Here is a 27,458-nt window from a genome sequence, read left to right on the forward strand (position 1 = left end):
GCTATATAGTAAGATCTACACAAAACGCAGGAGACAGGTGGTGTTTGTAGGAAGCACAGTACACAATGGGGAAAAAACCAGCACTATTATAGAATAATCCAAACCTGGTACCCCACTATCCTCCAGATTGGAAATCTTGGCTAAAAACTTACATTTTTAAATGCAAAGCCTGCTTTTAATTTTTCCCCATCACAGTAAAGAATTAATAAAATGTTTGAATTGTGGAAGTTTTTGAAAAGTGGGCAATCCTGAAGCCTGTGTGCACCCAGGCAGAAGATTAATTCATAAAAAAACCATGGATGAACAGCAGTGTTGCACATTCATTCTGGTTTTTTTTTTTAATATCCTTGAATGAGCAAACAGTGTATATGGAAAGCAAACACGCAACACAATATAGAAAAGCCTCAACAGTGAAAATACTAATAAAACCTATTTATAGTAAAAACATAGAAAACAAAGACTCAAATAGCAGTTTTTAAAGGTGGTAAGGAGGTAAAAATGGAAGCTTTGATTAGTGACACATTAAACCATTATAAATTCTTAATTACTTTGTTACATAAGCCACTCACACAAGGTACCTTATTTGCTCTTGTGCTCCCCAGCTGTTCTTTTTTATGACACATTCTCCAATTAATTGCACTTTTTTCTTCCCCCCACTGCGGTATAATCATATGTATAGCCGACATCTGGCCCTTGCAGCTTCCTCCAGAGGGTTTTATCACACTGTGGGGAAAGGTAACAACACTGAAAGGTCTCCCCTTCCCCAACAGGATTTGAATCCTCAAACCAGGGAGTTCTCTAAGGCTGCAGTCCAGAGGATGCCCGAGAAAAGCAGAAAATGGCCTCAAATTTCACCTTGTCTTGCCTGCTCCCTCTTCCTCCTCCTCCCTGCTGCTCAGCCTGGCTCTGCTGCTGGTTTTTGCTCTCCGCAGAGCCCAGATGCTCACAGGGAGGGTGACCCCATGGGGCCCTGGATGTGGGGACAGAGGTGGGCTGTGGGGAGGGCAGGGAGATGCTGGCAGGGACAGCAGAGGGGGAGCCGTGCCAGGAGGCATTGAGACTCAGGGATAAGGATATCCCGGTGATGGAGGATGTCCTAACAATGGAGAAGGTCCCAGAGCCAGGCCATGGAGAGGTGCCCGTGGTGTATTTCCAAAAACACCCCAGCGCCAACAGCAAGAGCATCCACTGATTTCGATGCTGAGCCACAGGTGGTCCTGAGGCATCTCCAGGAGCCCAGCCCTCCAGTACTCCATGAGACCACCCGTTCCTTGCAAACACAAGTTACACAGGTTTCAGGTCAGCTTGCAGTTTAAAAATAAAATGTTTTTCAAAGTCAGTTTGGTAGGACAGATCTGCCAGTCTTTGGCTGCAAAAGGTTTCACTTCAAAACTCAAGTCCTGGATGTTGCAGTGATGCACGCCAGCGCTGGACCGGAGGAGCCCCATTTCAGCTGCAGAGCCCCACATCCACACAAGCAACAGGCAGTCTCTGCTGTCGTTCACACCATTTCATGCCCTGTCCTCTGCTGCAAAGCACAGCTGCTCGTTCAGTCTTTCACACCAGCACAGAGGCCACGGTGATGCCACTGCTGCGGCCCCACCGCATCGCACCTGGGTCCCAGACAGCCCTCATGCCCACAAGGCATCTCCAACCTCCAGGCACAAGGTCCCCAGCAGCACCGCGAAACACGCCAAGGCACAACAGACCCCAGCATGGGCACGGATTTGCCCGTCCCGCCCTGGGCAGCCCTGACGCGGGTGCGTGTCCCATTGTGTGTCTGGCTTCCTGGGCCCCGCTGCTCAGAGCTGCTTATGTGCTTACAGGCAGGACCACGGGTAAGCAGCTTGCTCCGTCAGAGCCTGCGGTACTCCATCAGGAGAGCACCCGAGTGCCTGGTCCCCCTTTCCCCAGCCAGCACACTCACCTCCAGGTGTGCTCAGCTGGGGTAAAATTCAAGCTACATTCAGGCACTCACATGCGTACTTTGTTTTCATGATGCTATACTTTGCTTTGAAGCCACCCACGTGCCACTAGCCACACATACATTTTGGAAAATGCCCGGCTGGCTCAGCACTGGTCTGGTTTCAAATCTGTCTCTTAATATATGTTAAACATGAATTACCAGACCACCGTAAGGCTCCACACAGAAACTGTTACACTCTGGGGATGTACCTTCATACTGGTACAGGTCATCTACATTCACAAATTGGAACAGAGGACATGCCTGAATTCACAAAGGTGAGGAGGAATATGACCACTAAAGTAGGCAAAATGTGATGTATAAACACCCAACACCTATAAACTCCGGTTGCAAAAGTACATCAGGAGCCCAAGTTTTCCCCAAAAGACCATAGGACCTTCATGCTTTTGAAAGCACTACCCAAAGGGACTACCCAGGAAAAAGAAACATTAACTATAGCAAGCACAGCCTGGAGTATCAACAAGTGGTTTTTTACTTATAACCTATTCAGGTGTCACCTGAAACAACAAAAGAAGAAAATTCAACTGTAAGTACAATTTAAACTAACGGTTTAAAATTGCCTGGCCTTTACACACATGGTATTACAGTCACCAACCTCACACTCCCCTCTGCCCTCAGGAAAAGAGAGCTTGATTCATCTTTCAACATCTCAGAAAGATCAGCTGATGATTCAGGTGCCCATATAGCAATTATCAGTACCAACAGTGGGCAGGTTTATAACACAGACCCGATCGTAGCTGCGGGGCTGGGGCAGAGGAGGGGTTTATTAGCTGTTACTCACAAGAGTGTTTTGGCAAAAAGCACATGGGGTTCATGATTTGGCCTTGTAAGGCTCATGTTTTAGGGACATAACCCTTAGTCAGAAGAACCATCTGGGATTAAATGAGCTCCCCTTATACAGAAAACATAGATAATGCAGATTATTAAGTAGCGGATGTCTTCTTTGATGAAAGACATATTTGATAACAAATACATTTAAGGGGCATTAAATAAGCCCTCTATAAATGCTAAATAAGCATTTTATGGCCAAAACGAACATGTATTTAAGGTGGACACACGCACAGTACTACACACCAAACTCAGCATGCTCCCCTGGCCCAACAAGAAACAAGCACAGATGGCTACATTTCAGCTGTATGGACACTTCAAATCAACCTGGGACTATGTGTATCAAAAGGCACCTTATCTATAGAAAATACATTGTTTTGTAAGAAGGGGAAGTCCATTAGAGGTTTGGGACATTGACCTGTAGTTCGTTAGTCAGTCTGAACACAGAAGAGCTCTAATAACTTGCATTCTGTGCACTAGGGAAACACAACTGAAGAATAAACTTCCTGAGCAATTAATGGGTAATGATATACTTTGGTTAATCTCTCTGGAAAGACATCTAGAACTGAAAGAGGAAACAGAGTATGTCTTTCTCTAGAAACAACAAAAACAAACAGCAAAGGGTGCTACAGAGCAGCGTCCTGGCTGGCACTCGCCGGAAGAGATCAGCTCCACCAGAGTAAAATAAATTGCGCTGACTTACATCAGCGTAAGAGGTGACTCTCTCAGTGCCACATCATCGGCATTTCTTAGCAATCTCATTCTCCTACAGTTCTTTACCAATTTAATGTTTCACTTAGTTACAAATAAGGACCTAATGAGGTGCATACAAACAAAATACATCAAAGTCTTGGGTGTGGGCAGGACAAAAATCAGTCACATGCAGCAGAGATTAGCGTGAGTTATGCAGCTCATTTAACCCTCTGAAAGTTGCATTCCTTTAGATAACAAACTTGGACAGAACAGAAGGAATAAAAACTTTACTCCACTGGATAGTGTAGACTTTTATTAAAAAATATAGCATAATTTGCACAGATTTTCCCCAAAGTCAAATATTTAAAATATTATAATATTTCTTTCACTAATCAAGTTTCAGGAAATTCATTTTGGTGCAAAGGTAAAGCTTAACATTTTGATGCCAAACCCCGACCCAAAAATTAGCCCTGCCAGCTTTAAAATAAAAGCATGCCACAAGCTCAGCAAACACAAACTTCTGCACACAATGTAGAACAAAAAACAATACTTGTATTTTCTATTACTAATTTAAAGAGTGCCTTGAAAGGAGCAGGCTCTGGAAAGTACTCACCACCTATCTTGGAACCTCTTCAGAGAAAGTCCACAGGGCTTGCTTGCCTGGAGAAGACACAAACCAAACATGCTTTACATTACAGCTTTCTTCTAAGTGACAACCTTCCCACCTTTTTGGCCTTCCCTGTGGAACTAATTTTCCCAGCTGAAAAATAAAGCAGAATTAGTCTCAACATGTAAAAACCCTGCTCCAGTTCTTACCCTACACTAAGAAACCACTTTGTTGCCTGCATTTACATTTTATTATTTGTCCTGAAACAGAAAAGATCTCCCATGTTGATAAATGCAGAGATTTATCTCAAATTCAGACAGCAAATTCTTCTGGCATTGAAAAATTTGCTGAAACCACCATCCCTACTTTAAATCTTTTTTGTAAAACTCATCTTACAAAGTTAGTATCAAGTTCAGATTCAGAAGGTTTGCTAGGTTTATACATCAAAATATCACTATGCCTAGATCTAAAAATAGAAGAAAAAGAAATAAAACATGAGAGAGACAGTTTCAAGTCCTCTGGATTCATTAAACATTGCTCTCAAAGGTTAGAAATCACTTCTCTTCCCATTGAGCATGCTTGTCCAGAAAGGAGAGGATAACAATTTGCATCCCTTCAGCATCTGCCAGCTGTGAATCCTGAGGGTTCATCAGTGCTTAAGGAGTGACATATGAGAGCACCATGAGCTCACCTGCTCCTGCAATTCCTCATCTCTCAAAGTCTGCAGATTAGAAAATCAAAACCAAGTGATTTGCTCCAATTCTCACTCTCCCACAGAACTGACCTTGATCTCCCCTACCACCAAGCATTCACCTTCTCCAGCCCCACCATACCAACTTCTTTCCTGTCAGACCCTTGTCTGACCCAGTAACCCCAAAACATCTGCAAACAAAATCTCAGTGGGTTTGGGACCCTATTACAGGTGCCTCCAGCCCACCCATAACACACACATTTGGTCTCCCCAATGCAAAACCCCAGCCACAGAGATCCCAGACATCACCAGAGCCTCCCAACCATCTCCTTCAACACTTCAGCATCCCTACAATAGGAGTTTCATCCTTTCATGATACTATTCAAACTCATTACCACTTGCCCTAACCCCCACAGATATGGGGCAGAGGTTCCACATTTCTCTCCTGGCAGCATTCCAGACAGCACAAACCTGTTGTGCCAATCCTTTGCCTTCTCTCCAGACCACACACCCAGCCAGTTTCTTCCCATCTTTCCTCTTGGGTCCTGTTCTTCAGACCCCCACCGGCCTCTCGGTTTCTCCGCATCTTACCCCAGATGCAGGGCCCCACGCTGGCTCCAGCACTCCGGCGATGCCAAAGCAGCAGAAGACAACACAGGACACAACAAGCCCATCCTCCTGTTTCTGGAAGGCTCTGTCTGCTGCTGTTGGGGCAGGACGATACCAGCAAAGCAGTGTGTGACCCACCATGATCCCAAGAGGCTTTTCAGTGGAGCCCTTCCAGCCATCCCTGGGTAGCCTGTGCTGCCAACTCATTCACCAGCAATAACTGCAAGCCCACGTTAATGCCTTCAGGTGTGAACGATGGACCTTCCAAGCTAATTTCCTGGTTTTGTCCAAAGTTATTTGAAAATCTAATCCCTCCTCCCGAGTGCTTGTAACTTCCCCTACTTTGGTGCTACTTGTTGAGGCTGAACCAGTATTGTATCAAATGCATCAGTTAAAACGACCCAAGCCACACGGTCCACCCCTGCAAACCCCACCCAATACTTCTGAGCTTGATGACTGAGCTTGATGACTGAGCTTGATGATACTGGAGCTCAGCTGGAGCACAGTTAGCACACCTGCACTGCACCATCCATAAGGTGAAAGTTTCACCAAAATTTCTTTTCCCTAGTTTCCTTCTGAGAATCAAAACAGTGCCAAAAACTTAACTAGGACTGAAGTACGTCATCGTATCATCCGCTCTCCTTCTGTCCACAAGACCTGTTACCCTGCTGTAAAAGGAAATTAGGATGTCTGACATTATTTGTTCAGAATAAGCCATGCTGACTGTTATTCATAAGCACCCAGAGAAAGATGCCTAGGTGGGAAATAATTTATTGACTTCCAGGAAAATACTGTAATAAAAGTCAGACTGACTGTACTACAAATCCGTCTCCTCCTTTTTAAAAAATTTAGTACTATTTTTTGCCTTTTCATTGTTATGGAAACCTCACAAATTCTCCACAGGTTTTCAAAAATTATCACCCAGAAGAAACTGAAAAGAACCAAAGCCAAGCAGCCAGCTGAAATCCAGCTCCTTCTGCAAATCATGAGAGTGAGACAAGTGTCACGGGGGGGGGGGGGGTTGGGGCCCACAAAACAAACCCTTCCCTAAGGCCCACAGACAATGGAATAAAAAATGAAGAGAAAGAGAAAAACCCTTGAGTGCTCCCTAAATGGTTCTTCTCCTGTTTTATCCTTGTATCTTCCTTTGTCAGTGCAGATGTGAACTACATCAGTTTTCTGCTCACAGGAAGAAAGATCCAAGACTCCATGAAATTTTCTATTACTCTTGAGATCCCCAGGCAGGCAAATGTTGCAACCTGGCAGCAATACAAGCATTTAAACAAGATATTTTAGCTTCAACATCTTTTTAGGAAGAAAACCTAGTATCGTCATTTTATACAGGGATGGATGTTATCTTTCTAAACCACCAATCCAATAAAACACAGTGGAAAGGCAAGGTAAGGACTGAACCAAATCAGTGGCAAAATAGGAAACAGAAAGCTCTTCTGATTTCTCTTATTTGTGGCTGGTACAGAATCATTGTGCCTTCCCCATTCAATAAACCTTACAGAATAGCGCAAGATTATTTGGCTATATTTCAATGTCAAAATAAATGGCATTTCCCAGCCCTTGGCTAGACTCTGGCATTATAAAAGACTTTTGGAAAAAAAAAAAAGGCTGTTTAAATTCTTATAACCATACAAAACCTTTGCTCCACTCTGATGGAGTAGCGGGTCACCGGTCAGCACACGTTAATCTCTATGCTAACAGCACATGAAGTATTTAAATCCACTGCCAATTAAAATAAGGTATAATTGAATTAGCAGAAGCAACTTATGGCAGAAATTCAATTACAAAGCAGAATTAAAGGAAGAGATGTCAGTAACTTTTGGAGGCTGGGCAGGAAGAGGCAAGTGTGTCGAAGCTGCTAGCAAAAACCTTAAGGAGGAGACTGCTCCAAAGAATCATTTGTAAAGATCCTCCTTATAAAAAGAGCTTCACTGACAGACTGGGGAAACTAACGCGACAAATGGTTTTTTTTAGACCATGCTTTGACCTACCTGGCAGGGGTAAAACTCCCGACAGTCACACATCGCCCACCTCGCCGCCCCCATGGGCACTGCAGCTCTGCCATGTCCTGCAGCGTCCTCGGACCTGCCTTAGCTTGCACCAAAATCAGGGCAGACACCATTATTTTTCTTTTGTCTCATTTTCCCAAGTGATTTTAACCTCATTCCTTTGCTTCGAGTCACAAACATTATATATAAAGTAGATTTCTTTCTATGTGATGGAGAAGCCTCAAGTGCTGTGGGCACTTTTCTTCCTTTAATGGCCACTATTTTACTCTGCCCTGTTCTAGCCTCCATTTGTTCCCCTTTGGCTGATACTGTCCTTGATCAGTCTTGATGCTCATTACTAATAAGGCCCTCCTACACCTCCAAGGTTCAGCTTTCATAACTGCATTAAGATAAATCAATACCGTCATTAACGTTGCTATGTTTGTGGATGGTGTGATCTGCCTGCAAACACTGCATGCAGCAGTGGAGATAACCCCCAGCGCTACATGAAGTCTCTGCTATCCCTTATTTGCAATTTATTTTCAAAATAGACTCTGCTATTTTATAAAAATGTCTTGTTGTTTATTTTCTTTTTTTGTTTTTCTTGCAAATACAAACTGGTAAGGGCTTGTAGGACACAAAATTTTGCAGCCCCCTCACATGTGGGTACCAATAGTCCAAGGACAGCCAAGAAATTAATTGTCCTGTAATTTGCTCTGCCGTTGGGCTTGATGATCATTGTAGATCCCTTCCAAATGAACTATTCTAATTTTCCTCCAGGCCCTGCCAGCCAGCCAGCTTATCACCCACTACTGCACCTCACCTTTGGCTGTTGCACTTCTCCACACACTCGTGGATGCATCTGGAGTGCATGTGTAGCCGTGCCAGCACTCGTGCCAGCTGACAAACTGCTCTGACCCATTCCCCCACGGCACAGGCTCTTCCCACTCACCTCTTGCTCCCTTTCTCCTCCTCACCTTTCACACCAGGCCCGTAAGCCATCACATCAGAGCCTACCCAGCAGCTCTCAGAGATCCTACCTCGACATATTTCTCAAGCCACAGTGCAAGGAAACTCCCAGAGGACTCTGTCATCCAGATTTGGTTTTTTTAAGGCTGCTACATCCCAGAAGAGGCATTGGCCAGTTCACCCTGTCCATCAAAGGGCTGTCACTACTCAAGCTCATGGCCAACCTAAGCCCCAGGGATCGCTGACACCACTCGGCACAGCTTAGTGCCCAGATGTCAGCACAGCCCAGCATGGGCTCATTTCCCTTGGCTCCTGGGCAGGTTTTCCAGCCCATACAGAGCTCCAGGGTGCTAAAGCTAGAGATTTCTACACTGGCTAATTTTCTCCTCAATACCCTGCTACGGCTTTGGTGTTGATACACCTCAGGCTGTGCACACCCTGAGGGGCTGGTACTGCTGAGGGAGATTTCTGTTGTGTCAAAAGAATAAACTGCTGTCCCTCCTTCCCTCTGCCTCAGACGCAGCTAGTGGCACCTCTCCCGTTACCATTTCACCTAAGCAAGGTGCTTGCAAAACTCACAGAAATGTATTACAAACCGTTCACTCCAATAGGAAACTGACGTATGGAGACCCTACAGGCTCCCCAGGAACACCTCGGGAGGCGCACGGTTAAGTCAGAGATTGAATGTTAGGCCAGAGACTGAATGTCACTCCCTCAGCCTCGGGCCACCAGCCGAGCCACAAGTGCATCAGCTCTGGCAGCAGACAGGAGATACCCCCCATACCTGCTGCCAGCTGTCACCACGACCATAACAACAGTGAATCTCAACTTGAATGCATCATGCTGGGCATATGCACCACAACGGTCCCACAGCCCAAAAACTCTCAGTTAAAGTTCCCGGTAGTCACTGTTGCGAAGCGCCACTTCTCACAGGCAAGGCTGTAACCACACAGCTGCCAGAGCAGGAAGGAAACACCAAGCAGGGACAGTATCAGGAAACGGCAACAGGGAGGAGTTCAAAACATTCCTCAGAGGCCATCTTTGCTTATTTGGAGCACCTCCTGCACCTGTACAGACTTGGGCTCCCAGGCAACTTTGATTTCTCATGCTGTAAAGCAGCCTGCATTTTCAGAAGGTGTTGCAACTCCTGCCAGCTCTCTGCCTTCAGGCTTTCTCCCTCTGCAGTTTTTTTTGGACAACTTCCCAACACAAGTTTTTACAACCTGAAGCCTGTTGCAGCATCACCAGTACCTACATCTACTCACGAAGCCACCCTGACAGTGCTTGGTGAATTTAACCTGTAACGGCGAGCTGAAATGCAAAGCCAGGTCTACCTCTCAGCAGAGAAGACAGAACAATGGTAGATATTGTACCATCAAAACCAACCAACCAAACAAACCCAACAACAAACCAAAACAAAAAACACAACAGGGAGAGTGAGGCTGCTGGGTGTTGCAGGATGGTCCTGTAATCTCTGCCCCAGCAAAAGGTTGTTTTCCTTCAGTCTCCCTTGGCACTCCGGTCAATCAGGTAAGTCAACAAGTTCCGAGAGCATCACAAGATGTTTACCTGGGTGCTTAAATGTAAACTCTGCAAGACAGTAAGAGACCTAAGTCTCTGTCTGGAAGACTGTTTGTGACTTGTGCTCCTACCCAAGCAGGAACATCACGCTTTAGCTGTGAGACATCAGAGTTGGGCTCACAAGAGTCACAGAAATCCCATCGAAGTAACGCATCCATCCCCTCAATTTTTACTGGGGGATTTCAGGAAACTCTCCATGCTGCCCCACACATCTCCACTGCATGTCTGCCATGCTGGAGCTCTCTTTACAGCATAGAAACACTTGGAGTACAATCCAAAAAGCTTGGACCTAAATTAGTAGACTAGGTCTAAGTGAGTAACTTGTTCCACATCTCAAAAAACCCCACTCCGAGCATTCCCAAAGGTTTATTTATTGAACACAGCTGCAATGTAGTGGTTATGCCATTGGCAGAAGAACAGCCTGAAGCGTGCAGTACAAGAACCTTATCTCTGGCTGATGCTATCATAACACAAACAGTCACCCCTGCCAGATTCTGGGGAACAACAGGGAAAGCAACAGAAACCGAAAAAAGGCCATGCAAAGGAGAAACCTCCACACCAACAAGGCCCATCATGAAACACATCATGGCCTACACCACCACAGATTCATCTCAGGGCAGGCAGATGCCATTCCTCTGGCTTTTGAGGAGTTTTGCTCACTTCAGCTCAAAGCTGCAGATTGTACTTCTGCATTGCACGTTGGTTTTGGCTCCAGTCCCTCCTGCTAACAGACCCTCTCACAAGTTGGCCGACAACCTTTGGCTACTGAGGATGACCATGCCATGATGACCTGCTTCCAAGGGGTGAGGAAGCTGTACAAACACCTCTTCTGCCCAGTTCAATGAGTAATTAACATCTGCAGTCGTTAGCACAGTTTCACACGAGCAAAGCTATTTGGCTTATTAAACACAGCCCACACTTGGGTTCCACAAAACCAACTGAAAGGAAACCACAATAGGGTAAGGAAGCTTTACGAATTCAAGGGTAAGCAAAGGCTTTTTCAGGACAGCACTAGGGCTACACTAGAAGCTAAGTTGGGTAAGTCGATGTTATCACAGAACTGATTGCCAAAGGAAGCTGTATAAGCTCATATACTGCACTAAATTCCCCTAGAAGTTGCATTTGCATGAAGGAAGGAAAGGAAGGTATGAAAATTCAAAGACTCTGCCAACTAAATGCATTACATTTTATTTAACCTTAAATTGTCAAAGCAAGATGAATTATTTTCACTTAAATATTTTCTCTTACTAAATTACAGGGTTGTTTTGGTGGTGTTTTTTGTTTTTTTTTTTTTTCCCCAAAAAGACTATTGACAACAACAACATACTGCCTGGTCTGACTTGCGCACAAGCGATCAGCCCATAGTTAAAAAGGATACAGGCAACTGGGGACATAACAGTGCCAGTTATTCACTCTATTTCCTCTTTTAAACTTTTTTCCAAAACAATTAACTAAATTATGCCATTACACATTCATTGTCCGGGAAGTTTCTCTCTTCCCCTTTTTAGCCTCCTTTTCAGTTGCATTTCCCTGCTTCACAGGATGCTGTAAACTAAACATCACATTCAAGTTGCACAATAAAGATTTGGGAGGAATGGAGTGAATAAGGAAGGTCATGGGAAGGGAGGTATCTGCTAAAATAAGATTTCCTAAGCAGCTACACAAGACATAGTGTCAACTGTCTTTTATTAAAGGAGATAGCAAATTTTTATCATTTAATATATGAGGTGAAGGGACACAACAGATCAGCAGTTGAAATAGTTCAAAAATTTTCCAAGGACTGAATGAAGCCAGAATTTATTCAAAAACCAAATTACAGTGATAAATGCTGTTATGGCACAGCCAAGATGCCTCATATAACCTTAACACTCTCTGCATATTAGAGCTCCTTTTACACTACATAAAACCACACTCCAGCTACAGAACATGCAGCTGCGTTTAAATTATCACAAACTAGTGCTCCTGGGCAGATCATTTATTCACTTAAAAAATGTACACATTCTCATATTCATAATTACAAGGGGAAAACCACCTTGAAAGCAAAGCAAAAACCAGATGTACCGGTGTCTTAACCTCTAGAAAGCTGGAAAAGCAACATTAAGAGCAAAACTTCCTGCACATGCCAACCACAGCTTTAGAGACTGTAAAATATGAACCTCAGGTAACAAAAGTTTTTTTCCAGGAGGCTGATGGTCTCCCCTGCTGTGCCAGGACAGGCTGCCGCTTGCCAGCAGACAGCCCTCCCGCATCCCACAGCTCACCTTGGCACAGGCTGTCCCGGCACCGCTAAGGGATGTGGAGATGGGCTTCAACCAGCAGCAGGGCTCCCTGAAACACAGCCAGGAGAAGCTCTCGTCGGGAGCTGCAGGGACAGCCAGATGACAGCGATGGAAGTCCCTTCCTCTTTATACCAGGTGGAAGCCATGACCTGCATGAAATCAGGCACCTGGAGAAAGACTGACAAGTGATCAACCTGAAGTCTACACTTTGGGATCTGTCATCATTGCTATTCTGGTTAGGGATTTTTTCCCTCTCCTTCCACTGCTGACTGACATTAAGAAATGCATTTAAATGGAGGCTGATAACAGGAAGAAGGAGTCTGCCATCTCCATGGCTTGGTGTGGACAGCAGGGTGAGCTGGGGGAGGAGAAGAGGCAAGTGGTGGCAAATGGGCACCCTGCAGACCCCGTGTTACACCAGCCACAGGCTCTGGCCAGAGCCACAGAACCTGGCACAGGGATGCGACGAATGCTGTCAGAGAAAGAAGTGGCATCAGTGGCCAGCCCTGAGGAGCTCAGCCTGCAGCACCACCTGCACATCTTCCTCGGGTCACAGTCCACCCAAACACTGGGCATGAGGCAGCAAGTGGGCTCTCATGGAAAGCAGAAGGCACAGGACTATACCCCTCATATTTAAAAGCCATCAAAGGTTTGTCTTTCTGTCTAATGACTGTTACACCAGGAGGCAGGCTCATTACAAACCCTGAGCAGGCATTAATATTCATTAGTCAGCCCTTCCTTTTAAATGCATATAGCTCAAGAATATTAAAACTTCCCCCGAAATGTTTTTGCAACCCTTTAATGAAACTGAGTAAGCAATGCAGAGCATTTTTGTTAGAAATATGCCTCCTCACCAAGCGTAAAAGGCCATCAAGCCCATTCATGAGGCATACAAGACCCCAGCACCAGCCATGGGCACCAAGCATCTGAAAACAAAGCTTGGCACCAAGATGCAGCTAACTCAAAATGTCTCAACATGAATGAGACTAGCAAACACCCGTCTGTGAAGCTCCTGGCCCCCAGAAGACAATGGTTAAGCCAACTGCCAAGGAAGACGATCCCTGAACATGTCCTGCAACAAGCCAGGGCTCTGGAAATAGCCAGCAAGGGCACCTTCACTTCCAAACCATGCCTTCTGAATTACACCCATAAAAATGAGCAGTCAGTGAACTCACTTGTTTCTGGTGCTGTCAGTTTGCAACAGCTTGCCTCACTTATAGGACAGGACTTCTGGAAAGCTGCGGCACACACCCTGCTAAAAGCTTGCAGACAGCCCCTGTCGGGGGTGATGAAAGACACGGGCAAACACCAGGAGATCTGAGAGAGAAGAAATCATAGTCGGTGCAGCTGAGAAGCTCAGATCTGGCAAAACCCGCATGCAGCAACCCATTTTGTCAGAAGAGAGATCTTCTCTGGTAATGAGCACAGTGATTGCTTTGGTTCTCCACTCTGGAGGATCCAGCGGTACCTTGGCAAGCATTGGTGATGGGATTTTCTTCTGCAAAGACTCCTCTTCTCCTCCCAGCTGGGCAGGGAGACGTTACCAGAGTCACAGATTCCTCCTCCTGCAGCCGCAGGCTGCTCTGAAGGGATGTTCACCATCGGAACAGGATGAGACAGGCTCTTTGCTCCTTCGCGAAGTGCCACCTGGGTCAGGAGGTTTCCCACTGGGAACAAGCCTGGACGGACCAGTCAGTCTGCAGGTTCAGGGCATCCTTAAGGAGATGGAAGAGGAGGACTAGAGGATGCATTAAAAAATGAAGGAGGGTCTTCCCTCACTTTGCAGATCTCCTGAGAAAAGCACAGCTCCTAGTAAAAGAGCTTTAGGGCCAGTTTTAGGAATGAATGCCATTTTAAGAAGCACGGCATGAGCAGAACAGAAAATTGTGGCTGGAGTCTACAGAGCTCATTCTCATTTGTTTTCAGATTATTACTACAGCTCCAATTACCCTCAGCTGGAATGAAATCCAATTTCCATTAAAAAAAACCAAAACAAAACAAAAAAACCCCTCCTGTCCTGACAACCTCAGAAAGGGTTTCAGTCATCACTGAAACACCCAGCAAACCCCCTCAGTCGGTGAGTTACCAACAGCAAGGGAGCCAACTGAAAGGAAAAGGTCTCCCACAACTGATTTCAGTGGGTTTCTCCTTGTCAAACCTAAGCCAAAGAGAATAATTTGCTATGGGATTTGGGGGAATCAGGTTCCTTACACCAGGGACACGCTTGGCCTGACACCCGCCACTGAATGTAGCCATCCAGGCTTCACTGCAGAAAGCCAGGAGAGCGGCTGGACACAGGTACATGCTCGTTCCCAATTCAAATGGTCCTGGCTTTCAGAAATTTGTCACAAAAAACCGACTGTCAAGTGCATGCATTTCCAAGCCCCATTATATTTTACATAAGTGCCTCCTTCAATAAACTCTTACGCACAGAAGCACCCGTTTTCTGGAAAGCCCCCTAGAATCCCTCTGAAACAAAGCTGGCATACATGTGCTCAAGAGCAATAAAACTCAGCTCATCAAAAATCAAAGTAATGTCTAATCACAGAGGGCCTTTTATGCTGAGCCCACTTTCTTCTCCCCACTCCTCCATACAGCGACTCCAGCTCTCTCGGCACAAGAGGAGCTTTAGGAAGACAGACAGCAGGGAGAGGAGACAGAGAGGTGACATGAGACAAAAGGGTATTGACCATCAAAGAAGAAACTCGAATGAACAGCAGAAGCCCTGGCTTGCTCCTGGGCGATGCTTTGACCACTCTGTGGAGAGGCCTGTGACACCCACTGGCCGTGCAGCGCCTGCCAGGTCTGCAATCCCAAGAACAAGTTCTAAGCTGCAGCCTTCCCTTCAGTTCTGATGAAGGGGATATAGCATTTTCAAGAGTATTCTAACATATTTAACAGATGTTGCTTCTAGGCCCTTTCCCAAGCACCGCAAAGTACGCTTGCTTTCTTTCAAGCACACATTTCATAATTAAAGTCAGTGCTAATGGTTATGCATCCACAGCATCCTCCCTTGTAACTCCCACTCCCCTCTCATGTGCAAGCAGCTCTTCATCAACCAGCCCCAAACTGTCCTCCAAAGGAAAGTCTGCTTCTCCCCAGATAAGTTTTAAAAAACACAAAGTGGTGTCTTTGGAGAAACACCATTTACCTGATAACAGGGAAAAAAAAAAATAGCTTCACTAAAGAGAAAATGGAAAGGATGCTCTGCAAATGCTAACTGGCTTTGACGGTGGCTATCTGCAGCACGACCAAAAGCAGCGAGCTTTCCCTCCTCACACCACAGGCGAGCTGCCAAGAACAGAGCATCCTGCGCACAATGCCCTTTAGAAATAAAAGAAGAAATGTGAAAAAAATATCCTGCTACCTCCGAGCTAGCCTGTGCGGAGCAGAGGTGAAGAAGAGCAGCGGCACAGGAGGAAGGCTCGCAGCTCGCCCACACTCCAGCTCCCAGCCCCCCCAAGGCATTTCTTTTCCTCCCTCCTCCCACCACTGCCACCCCCGCCTATTCTAAAATGACTTTGCATAAGCCACATGCCAACTTTCAGGCATCAGTGAGATATATTTCCTTATCCCATGCCCAAGCTATACCGTCCATCATATGCTTGCATTTTCAAGAAATTACAAGAATTTGGGGTTTGCACACCAGAAGATAGACACGTATGCTGCTTCTTCCCAGGGCACTCACTATGAAATGTTTCTTGCGCTTCCACTGGTGGGAAGTACACTCCTGATGCTGGCAAGCTGCATGGTTGGGGAATCAAAAACAAACCCCTTTGCCACTCCGACAGGTCCACCGGTTAATTCATTATGATAAATCCATTGTCCAAAACAAAAACCCAATTTAATTGCTAAATCAGCTGCCCAAGTTCAGCTGTTGCTCTTGGCAGGCAGGTCAGCATCTCAGTACGTCTCATGTTCAGCAAGCATCTCTGTAGGTGCAAGCCATGCCCTCCACCCTTGAAGTCTCCAGGTGTCCCTGTCACCCAAATCCAGTGTTTTCCAACCCAAGTGGATATTTAAAGGGATTACCATCAGCTCAGAACACCTCTCTGAACACACTAAGATTACAGCAACTGAAATAATAGCAAACATCCCTTTTTTTTCCCCCAGTTGTTAAAGATGCATCTATCTAGCTGTACCCTTTCCCATTTAGGCAGCCTGATCTCCCTTGAAAAGAAAGGGCAGAAAAATAAAATAAAGCTAAAATACATGTGAAGTCATCAAAAAAAACTGGCAGAAGGTCTCAAAGGCTGGTGCATGAACTGTGTGTAACTATAGCTACATCTAAGTTTTGTTGCTGTTTTGATTTTTTTTTTTTTTTTTTACCCAGACAGATTTCAAGTAGATTGTGTCGCTTGACACAGGCAGTTCAATCATCGGGAAACATGCGGCGTGCAAGAGAAAAGCTGTCCAGGTTGTAGCTGGCGTATTTTGTGCAGAATGCTGCTGGTGTGGGTTTCCACAGTATCTCAACTAACACAGATCACCAGGGAGATTTCCTTAAACTACTTGCTGCTTTCTTTGACTTTAATAAGATACACACCTACAGGACAAGAAACATTGAAAAAGACAAAGTACAATTGCCATCTCACAGAATCACAGAAAGTTAGGGATTGGAAGGGACCTCAAAAGATCATCTAGTCCAATCCCCCTGCTGGAGCAGGAATACCTGAGGTTACACAGGAAGGCGTCCAGGCGGGTTTTGAATGTCTCCAGAGAAGGAGACTCCACAACCTCCCTGGGCAGCCTGTTCCAGGGCTCTGTCACCCTCATTGAGAAGAAGTTTCTTCTCAAATTTAAGTGGAACCTCCTGTGTTCCAGTTTGTATCCACTGCCCCTTGTCCTATCACTGGTTGTCACCGACAAGAGCCTGGCTCCATCCTCGTGACACTCACCCTTTTTGTATTTATAAACATTTTCCACTTTGGTTATTCAGAGGTATCTACAAACCTGCTGTGTGAATTATAAGCAGCATTTCTTAATAATAATAAAGGCATATCTCACGTAGTGCAATCCAGAAGAAGGGCAATATTTCTTAGATTACAAGATGGATCTCTCCCCCCCAGCTCCTGCCTTCTAATTCCCATGCAATCAGTGCAGGAAAATGCATAATTCATCCCGCAGTCAATCCCGTGAGTCTCCCAGTCATTAAGCAACATAACACTGAACTTCCAGAAAGGTCACATTTCCAGGAGGTTCAGCTGAAGAATATTCTCTCTTATCCACTGAAAGACTCAGGGAGGTAAGGTAAGGGAGCTCCTTCATGCAGTATTTGCTACCATTGTTTAAGGATTCACAACTACTTTGCTATCGGAGTGTGACAACAGGCAAAAGATGTTTATCCAGGGAAGTCAAGAAATGCAGAAATCAATGGGTTAATTAGCAGTTAGCAAAACACAACTGACCCGTGAAAGCTTTTATACAGCAAAAGGTTGATGAAGTGAAGATAATTGTTTGCATTTATCATATTCTCAGGATGGTAGAGAATTATTGGAACAACAGAAATTTCAGGCATTGATTTAAAACATTTTCTGATCATAAAAGCTAAAACCCAATAATTTTTCTAGAGCAAATCCTTCCACCATTCATGGGTAAGATCCCACACAATACAGTAATACAGTCAACATGAGCTAAGATAAATCACCTCTTGCTAAAATAAATTTAACTTCAGTCTGAGCTAAGCCCCCTGAAGATGCTGAAGTTCGACACAAACTATCTTCTAATACAAAAAACAGACAAAGAAACTGATCCCACACACAGACATTATGGGAAGCATTCTAGGAACATGAGGAAAAGCACATTTGAGAAAAGAAAAAACAAAGTCTGTTTTTCTTCCATTCACTATTGCATTTGTCACTGAATCTGACCTAAAAGTCATGCTTGTTGGAAAGACCAGCAGTTCTTTGGAAAAGCGTGAGACCCTCCTCTCATGAGTATCACTGCATCTTGCATACGCAGACAGCACAACCTCATTCCTAACAGTCTTGTGTCACTAAAAGCAAGGGAAAAAAAATACAGAATTTTATTTCAGATTGCCCCCTTGGCCTACCAGCATTCTTGTCTCTCATCAAAGTAATTGACTCAAAAGAATACTGTCTTGCTCGAAAGAAAAATAAAATCATGTTGCATGAGTATTTTTAATTGCAACCATTTCTAATCACAGATCACATGCTTTCTTTTTTTTCCTTTTTTTTTTTTTTTCCCCCAGAGTCATAATCCAACTTTAATGTTGCTTAGTCTACAAAGTAATCTCTATCATCAGCTCTCAACAACTGGTCCATGCTGTTGCCATGCCCATGAGCTCGGGCAGCAGAACCATGGTGCCAGCTGCGACACACAGCGAGCAAGGCATCGCCTGCACCTACACAGCGACAGCCTCATCTGAGAACTCAAAAGGTTTGTCTACACTTGCACAAGTTCCTGCTGGTGCAAGCACCCAGCCGCAAGAGCAAACCCCACTCCTGCAGCTGGCAGAACTCCTCTCACCATTGCAGTTGCCTGAATGGGCTAAGCCATGCCAACAAAAAGTACTTTCTTTGCCAGCGTAGCTGACTCCTCAGCAGAGCTGCTGCCAGCGTTGCGACAGCCACTCTACAGCGGCACGTGCTTTTTTTCCTCCTAGTTTCCTACACTTCCATCTCTACACAGAGAAACCCTAAATTTAAAGCAAGAAACAAAGAAAAGACAGAAAATAGATGTCAGGAAGAAGCTGGCTGGCCAGCATCTCCCCACCTGACCTAAGGGAAGATGTGTGGAGATAATCTGCCTTTTTCCCCGAGCCTCACCACACTAGATCAAATCAAATACATGCAGTTGTAAGATCCTTTTGCCTGAATCAAAGGGCTCCCAATCCAAGCACCTGAGAAGAGCCGAGGCACCAGAAGCGAGGTGGATACTTGTCCCCCAAGCAGTCAGGGCCCCACATGGGCTCCTCTCCGGCTCTGCTCCCTGGCTGCTGTGGGAAGCACCGATGATGCTGGTGGGACTCCACACAAGACAGCATTACCACACCAGTGGGCTGCTGAAATAGTCTCCTGGTCTTTGCTCGAGTTCCACAGACAGGAAGACCTTTTGAACATGAACCCATAATAAATGGTTCCTATTGGAAAAACTGCAGAATATTTTGGGGAGGGAGTAATTCATTCCTCCTTTCCTTCCTTCAGAGAAAATTCAACATCCCTACCAGATTTTTTCACTTGTGAATTGGATTACAGAATAACGCAAAGTTCCAGCACTTGCCTATAAGTATGTCTGTGAAAAAACTCAGGATTTTGTCATAAAGTTACAAAATACCCAGCTGCAAGCAGCAGACACAGACCTACTGAACACCCAGCTGTTTTTCTCAGCAAACCTTTTCATTCCAGATGATGCATTACACGACCTTTTCCCAAACCAAGCAGAAACTTATTTGCATGGAAACTCATTTATGAACCCACTTGCCTTGTTTTATCTCCTATTTCTTGCGATTTTCAGCACTCTAGCAGCTATTGCACACCAGAGCCCTGCGCTGCGGCGGGTCCTCAGGCAGCCCAATGCAAACCATGGCTGGCACACGCCTTTGCTGCCACGACCTCCCAGGAGCTGGGTGTTCCCCCCTTACCCTGGGTTTAGGGGACTGGGGTGACCTCGGCTACAATCATCTGGCGTCCAGCACGGCCCCGGACATCTCCCATGGGAGGAGACAGCCAAAAAAGCCTATTTGCCAGGGGCAAATGCCAGCATCTTTCAGAGGCCGTTTGGGAAGGTGGCAAATAGGAAGTCCGGATCTGAAGGAGTTGACTCAAAGCGCTCTGCAACATTCATGCGGCGGGAACTTCGCCGAGTAAACCATTAACCACCATAAAGGAGAGCTGCGTAACTCCCTTCAGCATCAGGCGAGACTCACACACACCCCCGATACACACGCGGGCTGCATGTGTATAGGTACACGCACATGTATACGTACAGATATACACATAGAGAGAAAAAGACGTACAAATACGCACATATATATTTTTTTCCGAGCGCAGGGGAAAGCGCAGGCACTCCCCATTGCTCGGGGCGAGACGGGCGCTGCCACCGCAGCCCCGCGGCGACGGAGCCGGAGGGATCCGCTCCGCATCCCCCGACGGCGAAGGGGGCGCCCGCTCCGCTCCGCAGCCGGCGGAGCTGTAAGAGATGCGAAGAGCGCACCGCGGCCGCAACCCAGCCGGGGTCTTTCCAACCCTCGCTCCCCAAAAATACCCCTCACAAAATCCGGAAAGCACTCCAACCCCCCCACCCCAGCGCCTCTCCTCTCCGGTCCCCGCGGCAGGAGAGCGCAGCGCGGCTCTCCCGCAGCCCCGCCGAAGTTTCCGCGGGCGGCAGCGGGGCAGCCCCAGCCCCTTACCCGGCTGGCGGAGCGCGGTCCCCCGGCGGTCTGGGAGCGGCGGCGGCTGGGCGGGGGCGCGGCGGCTTCCTGGGAGCTACAACTCCGCGGCGGCGCCCGGACGAGCCGCGCGCCTGCGGAGCGGCGGCGAGCGGGGAGGAAAAGAGGAAATGAGCGGGAGGCGCATTGGAGGGAGGGGGAGGAAGGAGCCGTCGCCGAGGGACTGGGGAGAGCGAGGGACGCAGCTCAACTTCCCCGGTGGGGCAGCGGGCGCGCCGGGGGGCGGAGCGCACCGCGCCGCTGCTCCGCGGCCGCCCCGCGGCGTGCGCAGCGCCGAGCCCCGCGCAGGGGCGGCCCGGCCGCCGCCGCCGCCGGCGCTCCCGCCCAGCCGGGCCACTTGGTATCGCCCTGCCCGCCTCCCCGGGCCGCCGCCGGGCAGGAAGTGCGGGGCAGCGCGGAGGGGCGGCCCCACGGGGCTGCGCGCCCGCGGGTGGGGTGCGACCGCCCCGCCGGCATCGCCGCCGGCCTCGTCCGCAACGTGGGCATGCGGAGGGGGTGCAAAAAAGTTTGGATTTTTCGTGTTTGCTTTTATTTTTCCTTTTTTTCCTCCCCCCCCCTTTTTTTTTTTTTAAATCCCAAAGGAAATAAACGATGGAGCAGGACTCCCGCGGCAGCAGCTCACACCAGCGCGGCTGGAGGTGGCAAGTTTTCGGTGCGCGGAGCGGCCGCTGGCAGCGAGCGCAGCAGCCTCACAACACACCCCACGCCGCCTTACTGAGCAGGAGGATGCGGACGAGCCCCCCCGCCACCCAAAGTGTCCCCCAGCAAGGCTGACAGCGGTACAGGTGCATGTGGTGCAGGTAAATTTGGTACCGTAAACTGAGTCTGTGGCTGGGTGTAGCCCCACCCGGCTAGAGACAAGCACAGGCGGTTCTGTGCGAGACGTGAACTTGGACTGTTTACCCGTGTACCCCATCACAAAATGGAGGGCATTTAGGGATTGCTGCTAATCTGCTTCCCGAGGGAGGTAATAGGAAGCGTTGCTCAGAAATACGGCCTACAGCACAGACAAAGAAGTGAATCTTCCCGTTAGGATATTTCCTGCCCACCCCACCCTAGCTCATGCCTAGCACATTTTCAAGTCAAAAATACAGGGAGAATTTAATATAGTTGCCACCGTGCCTTATCGGTAGCTTTCACTCTGCCTCCCATTATAGGAGACTAAGTGAGCACATTCGGTGCAGTCGCAAGATAAGAACTGAATAAAGCTGAAATCAAGGCCACACCAGGGAAAAGATACTTAAAAGATTTCAGCGACAAACCTTGGGAGGCAAGCGGGGGCAGGAACAAACAGAAAAATCCCACCACCACCACCAAAGCAGCAGTTTTTCAAAGCTTATCTCTGCACTAAGTCCAGCAGATTTTTATAAGGACAGAAAAAAAAAAAAGCAGCACCAACCTTTTACATATAGTCCAAAGCTTGAATACATTGAAACTGAATACATAGATGCAAAGAGATGAAACTGTTATCAACAATAACCATTTTCTCCAAAGCCTTTCAGAAATAGTTCAGCCATTCTGCCAGCTTAAAAAAAAGATAGTAAAAATGTCAGCCCAAGGCAAAGAACAAGCTTAGAAACTAAAGAACCTGAACAGTTAAAACCAGAAGCAACTCGACAAGCAACATATAATGGAAAACTGTATGCAACCACCATCGCTGCCAGCCTCACATACTTGGAGCTGGGTTTTCCTTGCAGGAGATGATTACATGCGAGTAATCCCCTTGATTTCCCCACAAACCCTCCCCTGCCCGAGCTTTGCCCACGTAAGCGCAGTGGCCGTGGGGATGGGGTGGCGGCTCCCACCATGCCTCTCCGGCTGCTCTGCCAGGGAGGGCGGTGGCGCGGGTGACAACTCCACCCAGGAATAGGTGACAACTGAGCAAGTACCTGCTTGAGGCCTGTGCTGAGACTTACAGCCCTCTGGTGAGACGAGGCGAGGCAGTCTATGGCACTCAATCCCGCTTTCATTTTTAACATGGATTCACCCAGCAGCAGGTTTTCCTCTGCACGGTGCTGCCCCGTGTCCTGCAACGCGCAGGTGGAGAGGTGGGACCTGCAGCTGTGGCTGGGGGCTGCAGCGGTTCCTCACAGGGTTGCCTTGGTTCCATGGGGCTTGGCGGCTGTGAGCGCCCTGCCCTCAGTTTGGGGTGATACTCAGGTGGGTGTCCCTGTGCTGCACTGCCCCCACTCAGCACCGTGCTCGAATGTTTCCAGAGCTGCCTATGCTGGGAGACTCACAGATGTTTCATGATTGATGGGTACTTACTTGAGAAGTGCCCATGGCTGCTCTTTTCTTCAAGCCCTCCAGTATTCTGTATATTTTCCCATGATAAATCGCATAAGTACTGGAAATAAATCTGGGTTCAGCAGTTATTGGGGAACACACAAGAACCAAATGAGGCATTACTATCATTTATACCCAACTTATTTCTTTAAGAACTGCACCTTTCCGGCTGTGACTAGGTATAAGGTGGTGCAGTTCAGATAGATAACCAACCAAAAAACCACCGCAAACGTTTCAGATGATTTTGAGTATTAATGCTATATAATGAGCAATTCCTGAGTTACAGAAACCCATTGGGAAACAAGGAAGGCTGACCTTAGAAAGTCTTTGGCTGCTCACAAACAATCCGAGATAAAAAGAAGCTGCAGATGCATTCCTGCAATGAGTTTGCTGCTCCCGCTCTGCAGCCTCCCAGCTCTGCTCTCCTCTTCAGAGAACATTGCCACGTGAAAACAGTCAAGCCCTGCACTTGCAAGTTAAGATCCATATGTAGGCAGTTACTCTCTCATATTATGCACTTAAGTGTGTACTTGAGCATATTACTGCAGGAACTTAATGTCCTGTGAAAGTAGGCATATTTGCAAGATTGGGCCCTCTGGGTGTATGTGGCTTATCTGAAGTTCTTATTTTGATAGCCTAGTTCATTAAGCCTATCTGTAATACTCCCATGATGACCTAGCGTGGGCCTTCCCAAACTTAAATCCATGGCTGCTCTCGGATCTCACCTTTTGTTTGATTTTTCTTTCTGCTTTTCGTTCTGTTTCCACAATCAGGAGAGAGAAACAAAGAGGGATTAAATTGGATTCATCTGGATCATTCAGACTATGCTGAATTTGAAAATACTGTGTGAAATTCCTTCTGCTCTCTGGGGTTTAATCACCAAGGGATTAGATGGAAACTGAAGTATTTGATGTGTGTGGCATACTGCTATTCTTTACATATCTGCCATAATAATGTGAGCTTCATATGGCTGTTGCTAATCTAGAATTATTACCTGCCTTCCTGTGGTTTGGCATGATTAACTCAAGGAAGAGATTAAAGCGATATTTACCCTTTTTGAGCAGTTCATCAGCTTAACCTGGACAGCCCAGCACCACAAAAACAGAGGAGGAAACTGCCGGCAAGGATTAAGGATTCTGTTCACTCTTTCCCCGTTGGTCTCCTGAAACCTGTCATGGTCGTTGGGATGGAAAGCGCTGGCAGCGTCCTTAAAGGCGGCCGGTTGCTCCAGCCGCTTTCGGGCCAGGTGTCTGGTGGAAAGCTTGCGTGGGTCAGACAGGCTTTGATCTGCCTCTCCCAGACAAGCCAGGACTTGCCCCTATTGCAGACAGTGACAGCAAAAGTATGTCTTTTGAGCCGGGGTCATGGTCATCCTGGTCATCCCCAAATTGTTTATCAGAACTATTTTCTTTGGTAAGTTTTGTCTTCCAGTAATCAAAACTTGAATGCTCATCTATGAATCTATGAAGCCTCCCATTTTTTGCTATGAGATGCTGGGGCTTGAAACTTTGCCTGCATCAGTTTAACCCCTCTTTGTGCTCCTTCGCATTTCCAAGTTGGATTTAACGTGCAAACAAACATAACTTGGGAAATGCCAGCTGCATGCATTGCTCTCACCAGCAGTACGGGCAAGCAGCATCGCCCGAACAGGCAGACCCAGTATTTAACGTACGGCCAAAACAAATGTGCTGAGCAGTTTTGCCGGTCATATGGATCACAGAAACTGGAGGTGGAAAAGAGCGGGTAGGTTTTTACTGTGCATTTTCCTCCCAAAGCAGGATTGTTCCCTGCAGGATCTTCTAGTGTACTTTCCTGGCCCGTTGTAAATGGCCTTGGAGGATGGGGAGAGGCAGGAGAGGGGAATCTGCTAGTACCCTCTGGAGTCCCTTTGTTAGTTTGAATAATATAATGTGAAGCAAACGTAAATGGGTGTTCAGAGAATTTAGTTACAATACAATGTTTTATGTAATTTTTGCATGCTTTTTAATCTCCAACCTACTTGCTATGCCTACCGCTCTGCCAGTAACATCAGATAGATGTAAAAAAAAAAGGTAAGAAAAATAGTGGCAGTACTCCATCATTGCGTGATTGCTGCTCTTTCTCTTAGCAGGAGATTGTGTTGGGTGCTTTCTTCCCCTGAGAGGAAAAATGAATAGTAAGAGCTGTGATGATTGACACTAAGCCTGAGAACAGCAGATGTGAGCCTCCACAGCTGGACAAAGAAAAAAATGCACTTTGCTACCTACATTTGTATTAAGGCTGCCCCAGGGATAGCCCAGTGCCTGCAGGGGACTTAGCATGTGAACAGCAAAAGCCATCAGGCACATTTACATATATAAGAACACTTGGTGTCCTTTTCAAAGTCAAAGAGAGCAATGATTAAAGCAATATAGGGGAAATTTGGCTGCGTGGTTTTTCTCTCCGATAATAGAATGACTGAGGGAGGAAATATTAAAAATATCAGGACTGACAGAGGTGACGAATTTATGAATTCAACCAGCGCTTTTTCATTTCTTTTATTGTTGTCTACCAGTTTATTACAAGGGAATCTAAAAGGGGCTCGATTTTGCCTCCCAGGCTGCAGTTGCTATGCCAGACACTAAAGTTAGATGTTTTAAACAAGATTTTAATATTAAAGATTCTTACACAAAAAGGGAAAAACCTTGCTGAATAGGGAAAATTAAAAAGCTTCTTTTCTCTCCATGGTGCTTTACTGTAGTTTTGCACTCCAGGGCTTGCCACAAAGTTTGCTGGGATTTATCATCAAAAAAAGTGTGGGCGGGGAGTGTTTTAACTAAAATTATTTTTTAAAGTTGAATTTCCTCTGCTCCATAGCCTGAATGTGCTTATTTCGAGTTGCATCTATCAAGAATCCAGTTCTCTGTGCACAGGGACACCTGTTATCAGGGCAGAGCAGCAGGGTCTTGGGTGTCTGCCTGTGATCCCGTGGCATTCCCACCTGGACTTGGCATTCCCACCCGGGCTATTTTGTCACACGGGCAGTAGCAGCAATTTTGAAACACAAAACCATGTGTCTGATTTGCCCAAGCAGAAAAGAAGAAGGAGCCTTGAAATGGAAGAGGTCCCATCGAAAGACTATCATGTCTATGGGATGCAGTGGAGCGAACTTTGGGTCTGTGGTCCAAAATGACAGATTTTTGCTGAGAGAGGTGGGATAGAGTAAGAAACCTCACGTTTCTACGCAGCAGAAAATATAAATGCTGTTATTTGTTTCTATTCTGAACCACAACAGGAAAATGCAAAAGCCAGAAATGAAGTGTGAAAAATACTAGTGTGTCTAAATGAAATGAATGTTTTAGCCTAGTATTACAAAAGCTTTAAAAAGCAAAACAAAACAAAGTATTTTTGTTCAATCAGGGCAATAAAAAATAATACAGTAAAACCCGGTATTTCCCCACAGTGACTTTTGGTTTTGCTAAGACCGCTTGTTTTCATATGGCTGAACAAAAGAAGAAAAGAAAGAAACCCGACAATGCTTTTGGGGATGATGGAGCCAACAAGATGCTAATTTAGCGCTCTGCCAGCCTGTGTGCTCTGGGATGCCTTCCAGAGCCCTGCGAGAGCCGGGGGACCCTGCATGCTGGCATCAGGATGCTGCTGCCCCAGCGCTCTGGGGCTCAAGGGCTTTGCACTGTGCTGCACCCCCCATTCGAGGCTCAGACCCTCCTGCCAGGATACCCAAGTCCTCACACTGCTCCCATTTGAACAAGCCCACCCTGAAATCAGAGGGCCTGGCAGAACACTGTTTCCCATGAGATCAGGCTCTACCTCTCAGTACCCAAAGGCGAAGCCATGTGGATCGCTCAGTGCAATTTGGAGGAAGTCAGATTAATTTTGCCATGGGTGATGGAGCACTCTTGTATTGCTCCTGTTGGTAATTAACAAAAAGCAAATCGCAGGGGAAGGCAATAAAAGTATTAATTAACACTTTCAAAAAGAAAAAAGTTAGTAATTTCAGAAAGGTTGGTTTATGCCTGGAGAAAATCCTTAAATAGGGTAATCACATTGTTGGGCATTTGACAAATGCACACTAATAATTAAACGGTGGTATTGATTACGCATTTAGATAATCACCAGATCTTCCGTGCTGTTGCAGGAATGTCCCAATTCTGCTGCCTCAAGCTTTGATTTCAAGGAGTGAAATACCACAGAACCATAGAATAGTTTGGATTGGAAGGGGCCTTTAAAGGTCATGTAATTCCAACCCCCTGCCATGGGCAGGGACACCTTCCACTAGACCAGGTTGCTCAAAGCCCCATCCAACCCAACCTTGAACACTTCCAGGGATGGGGCACTCACAGTTTCTCTGGGCAGCCTGTTCCAGTGCCTCACCACCCTCATGGTGAAGAATTTCTTCCTTATCTCTAATCTAAATCTCCCCTCTTCCAGTTTAAAGCCATTACCCCTTGTTTTATCACTATATGCTTGTAAAAAGTCCCTTTCCAGCTTTCATGTAGGTCTCCTTTAGGTACTGGAAGGCTGCAATAAGGTGTCCCCGGA

The 27,458-nt window shown here is 46.5% G+C and overlaps 1 protein-coding gene across 1 annotated transcript in view; it reads right to left on the bottom strand.

Moving 5' to 3' along the window:
- The window catches only part of HPCAL1 (hippocalcin like 1), a 66,155-nt gene extending 45,292 nt beyond the window's left edge, over positions 1-20,863 (bottom strand). The window contains exons 1-2 of the mRNA XM_065631128.1: positions 20,613-20,863; positions 4,119-4,165 (exon numbers count right to left, since the gene is read on the bottom strand). The gene's annotated coding sequence lies outside the window, so the exon portion shown is untranslated. The remainder of the gene's footprint in view (positions 1-4,118; positions 4,166-20,612) is intronic.
- Positions 20,864-27,458: the final 6,595 nt, after the last annotated feature.

The sequence above is a fragment of the Caloenas nicobarica genome, chromosome 3, assembly GCF_036013445.1.
Source record: "Caloenas nicobarica isolate bCalNic1 chromosome 3, bCalNic1.hap1, whole genome shotgun sequence".
Taxonomy (NCBI): Eukaryota; Metazoa; Chordata; class Aves; order Columbiformes; family Columbidae; genus Caloenas; species Caloenas nicobarica.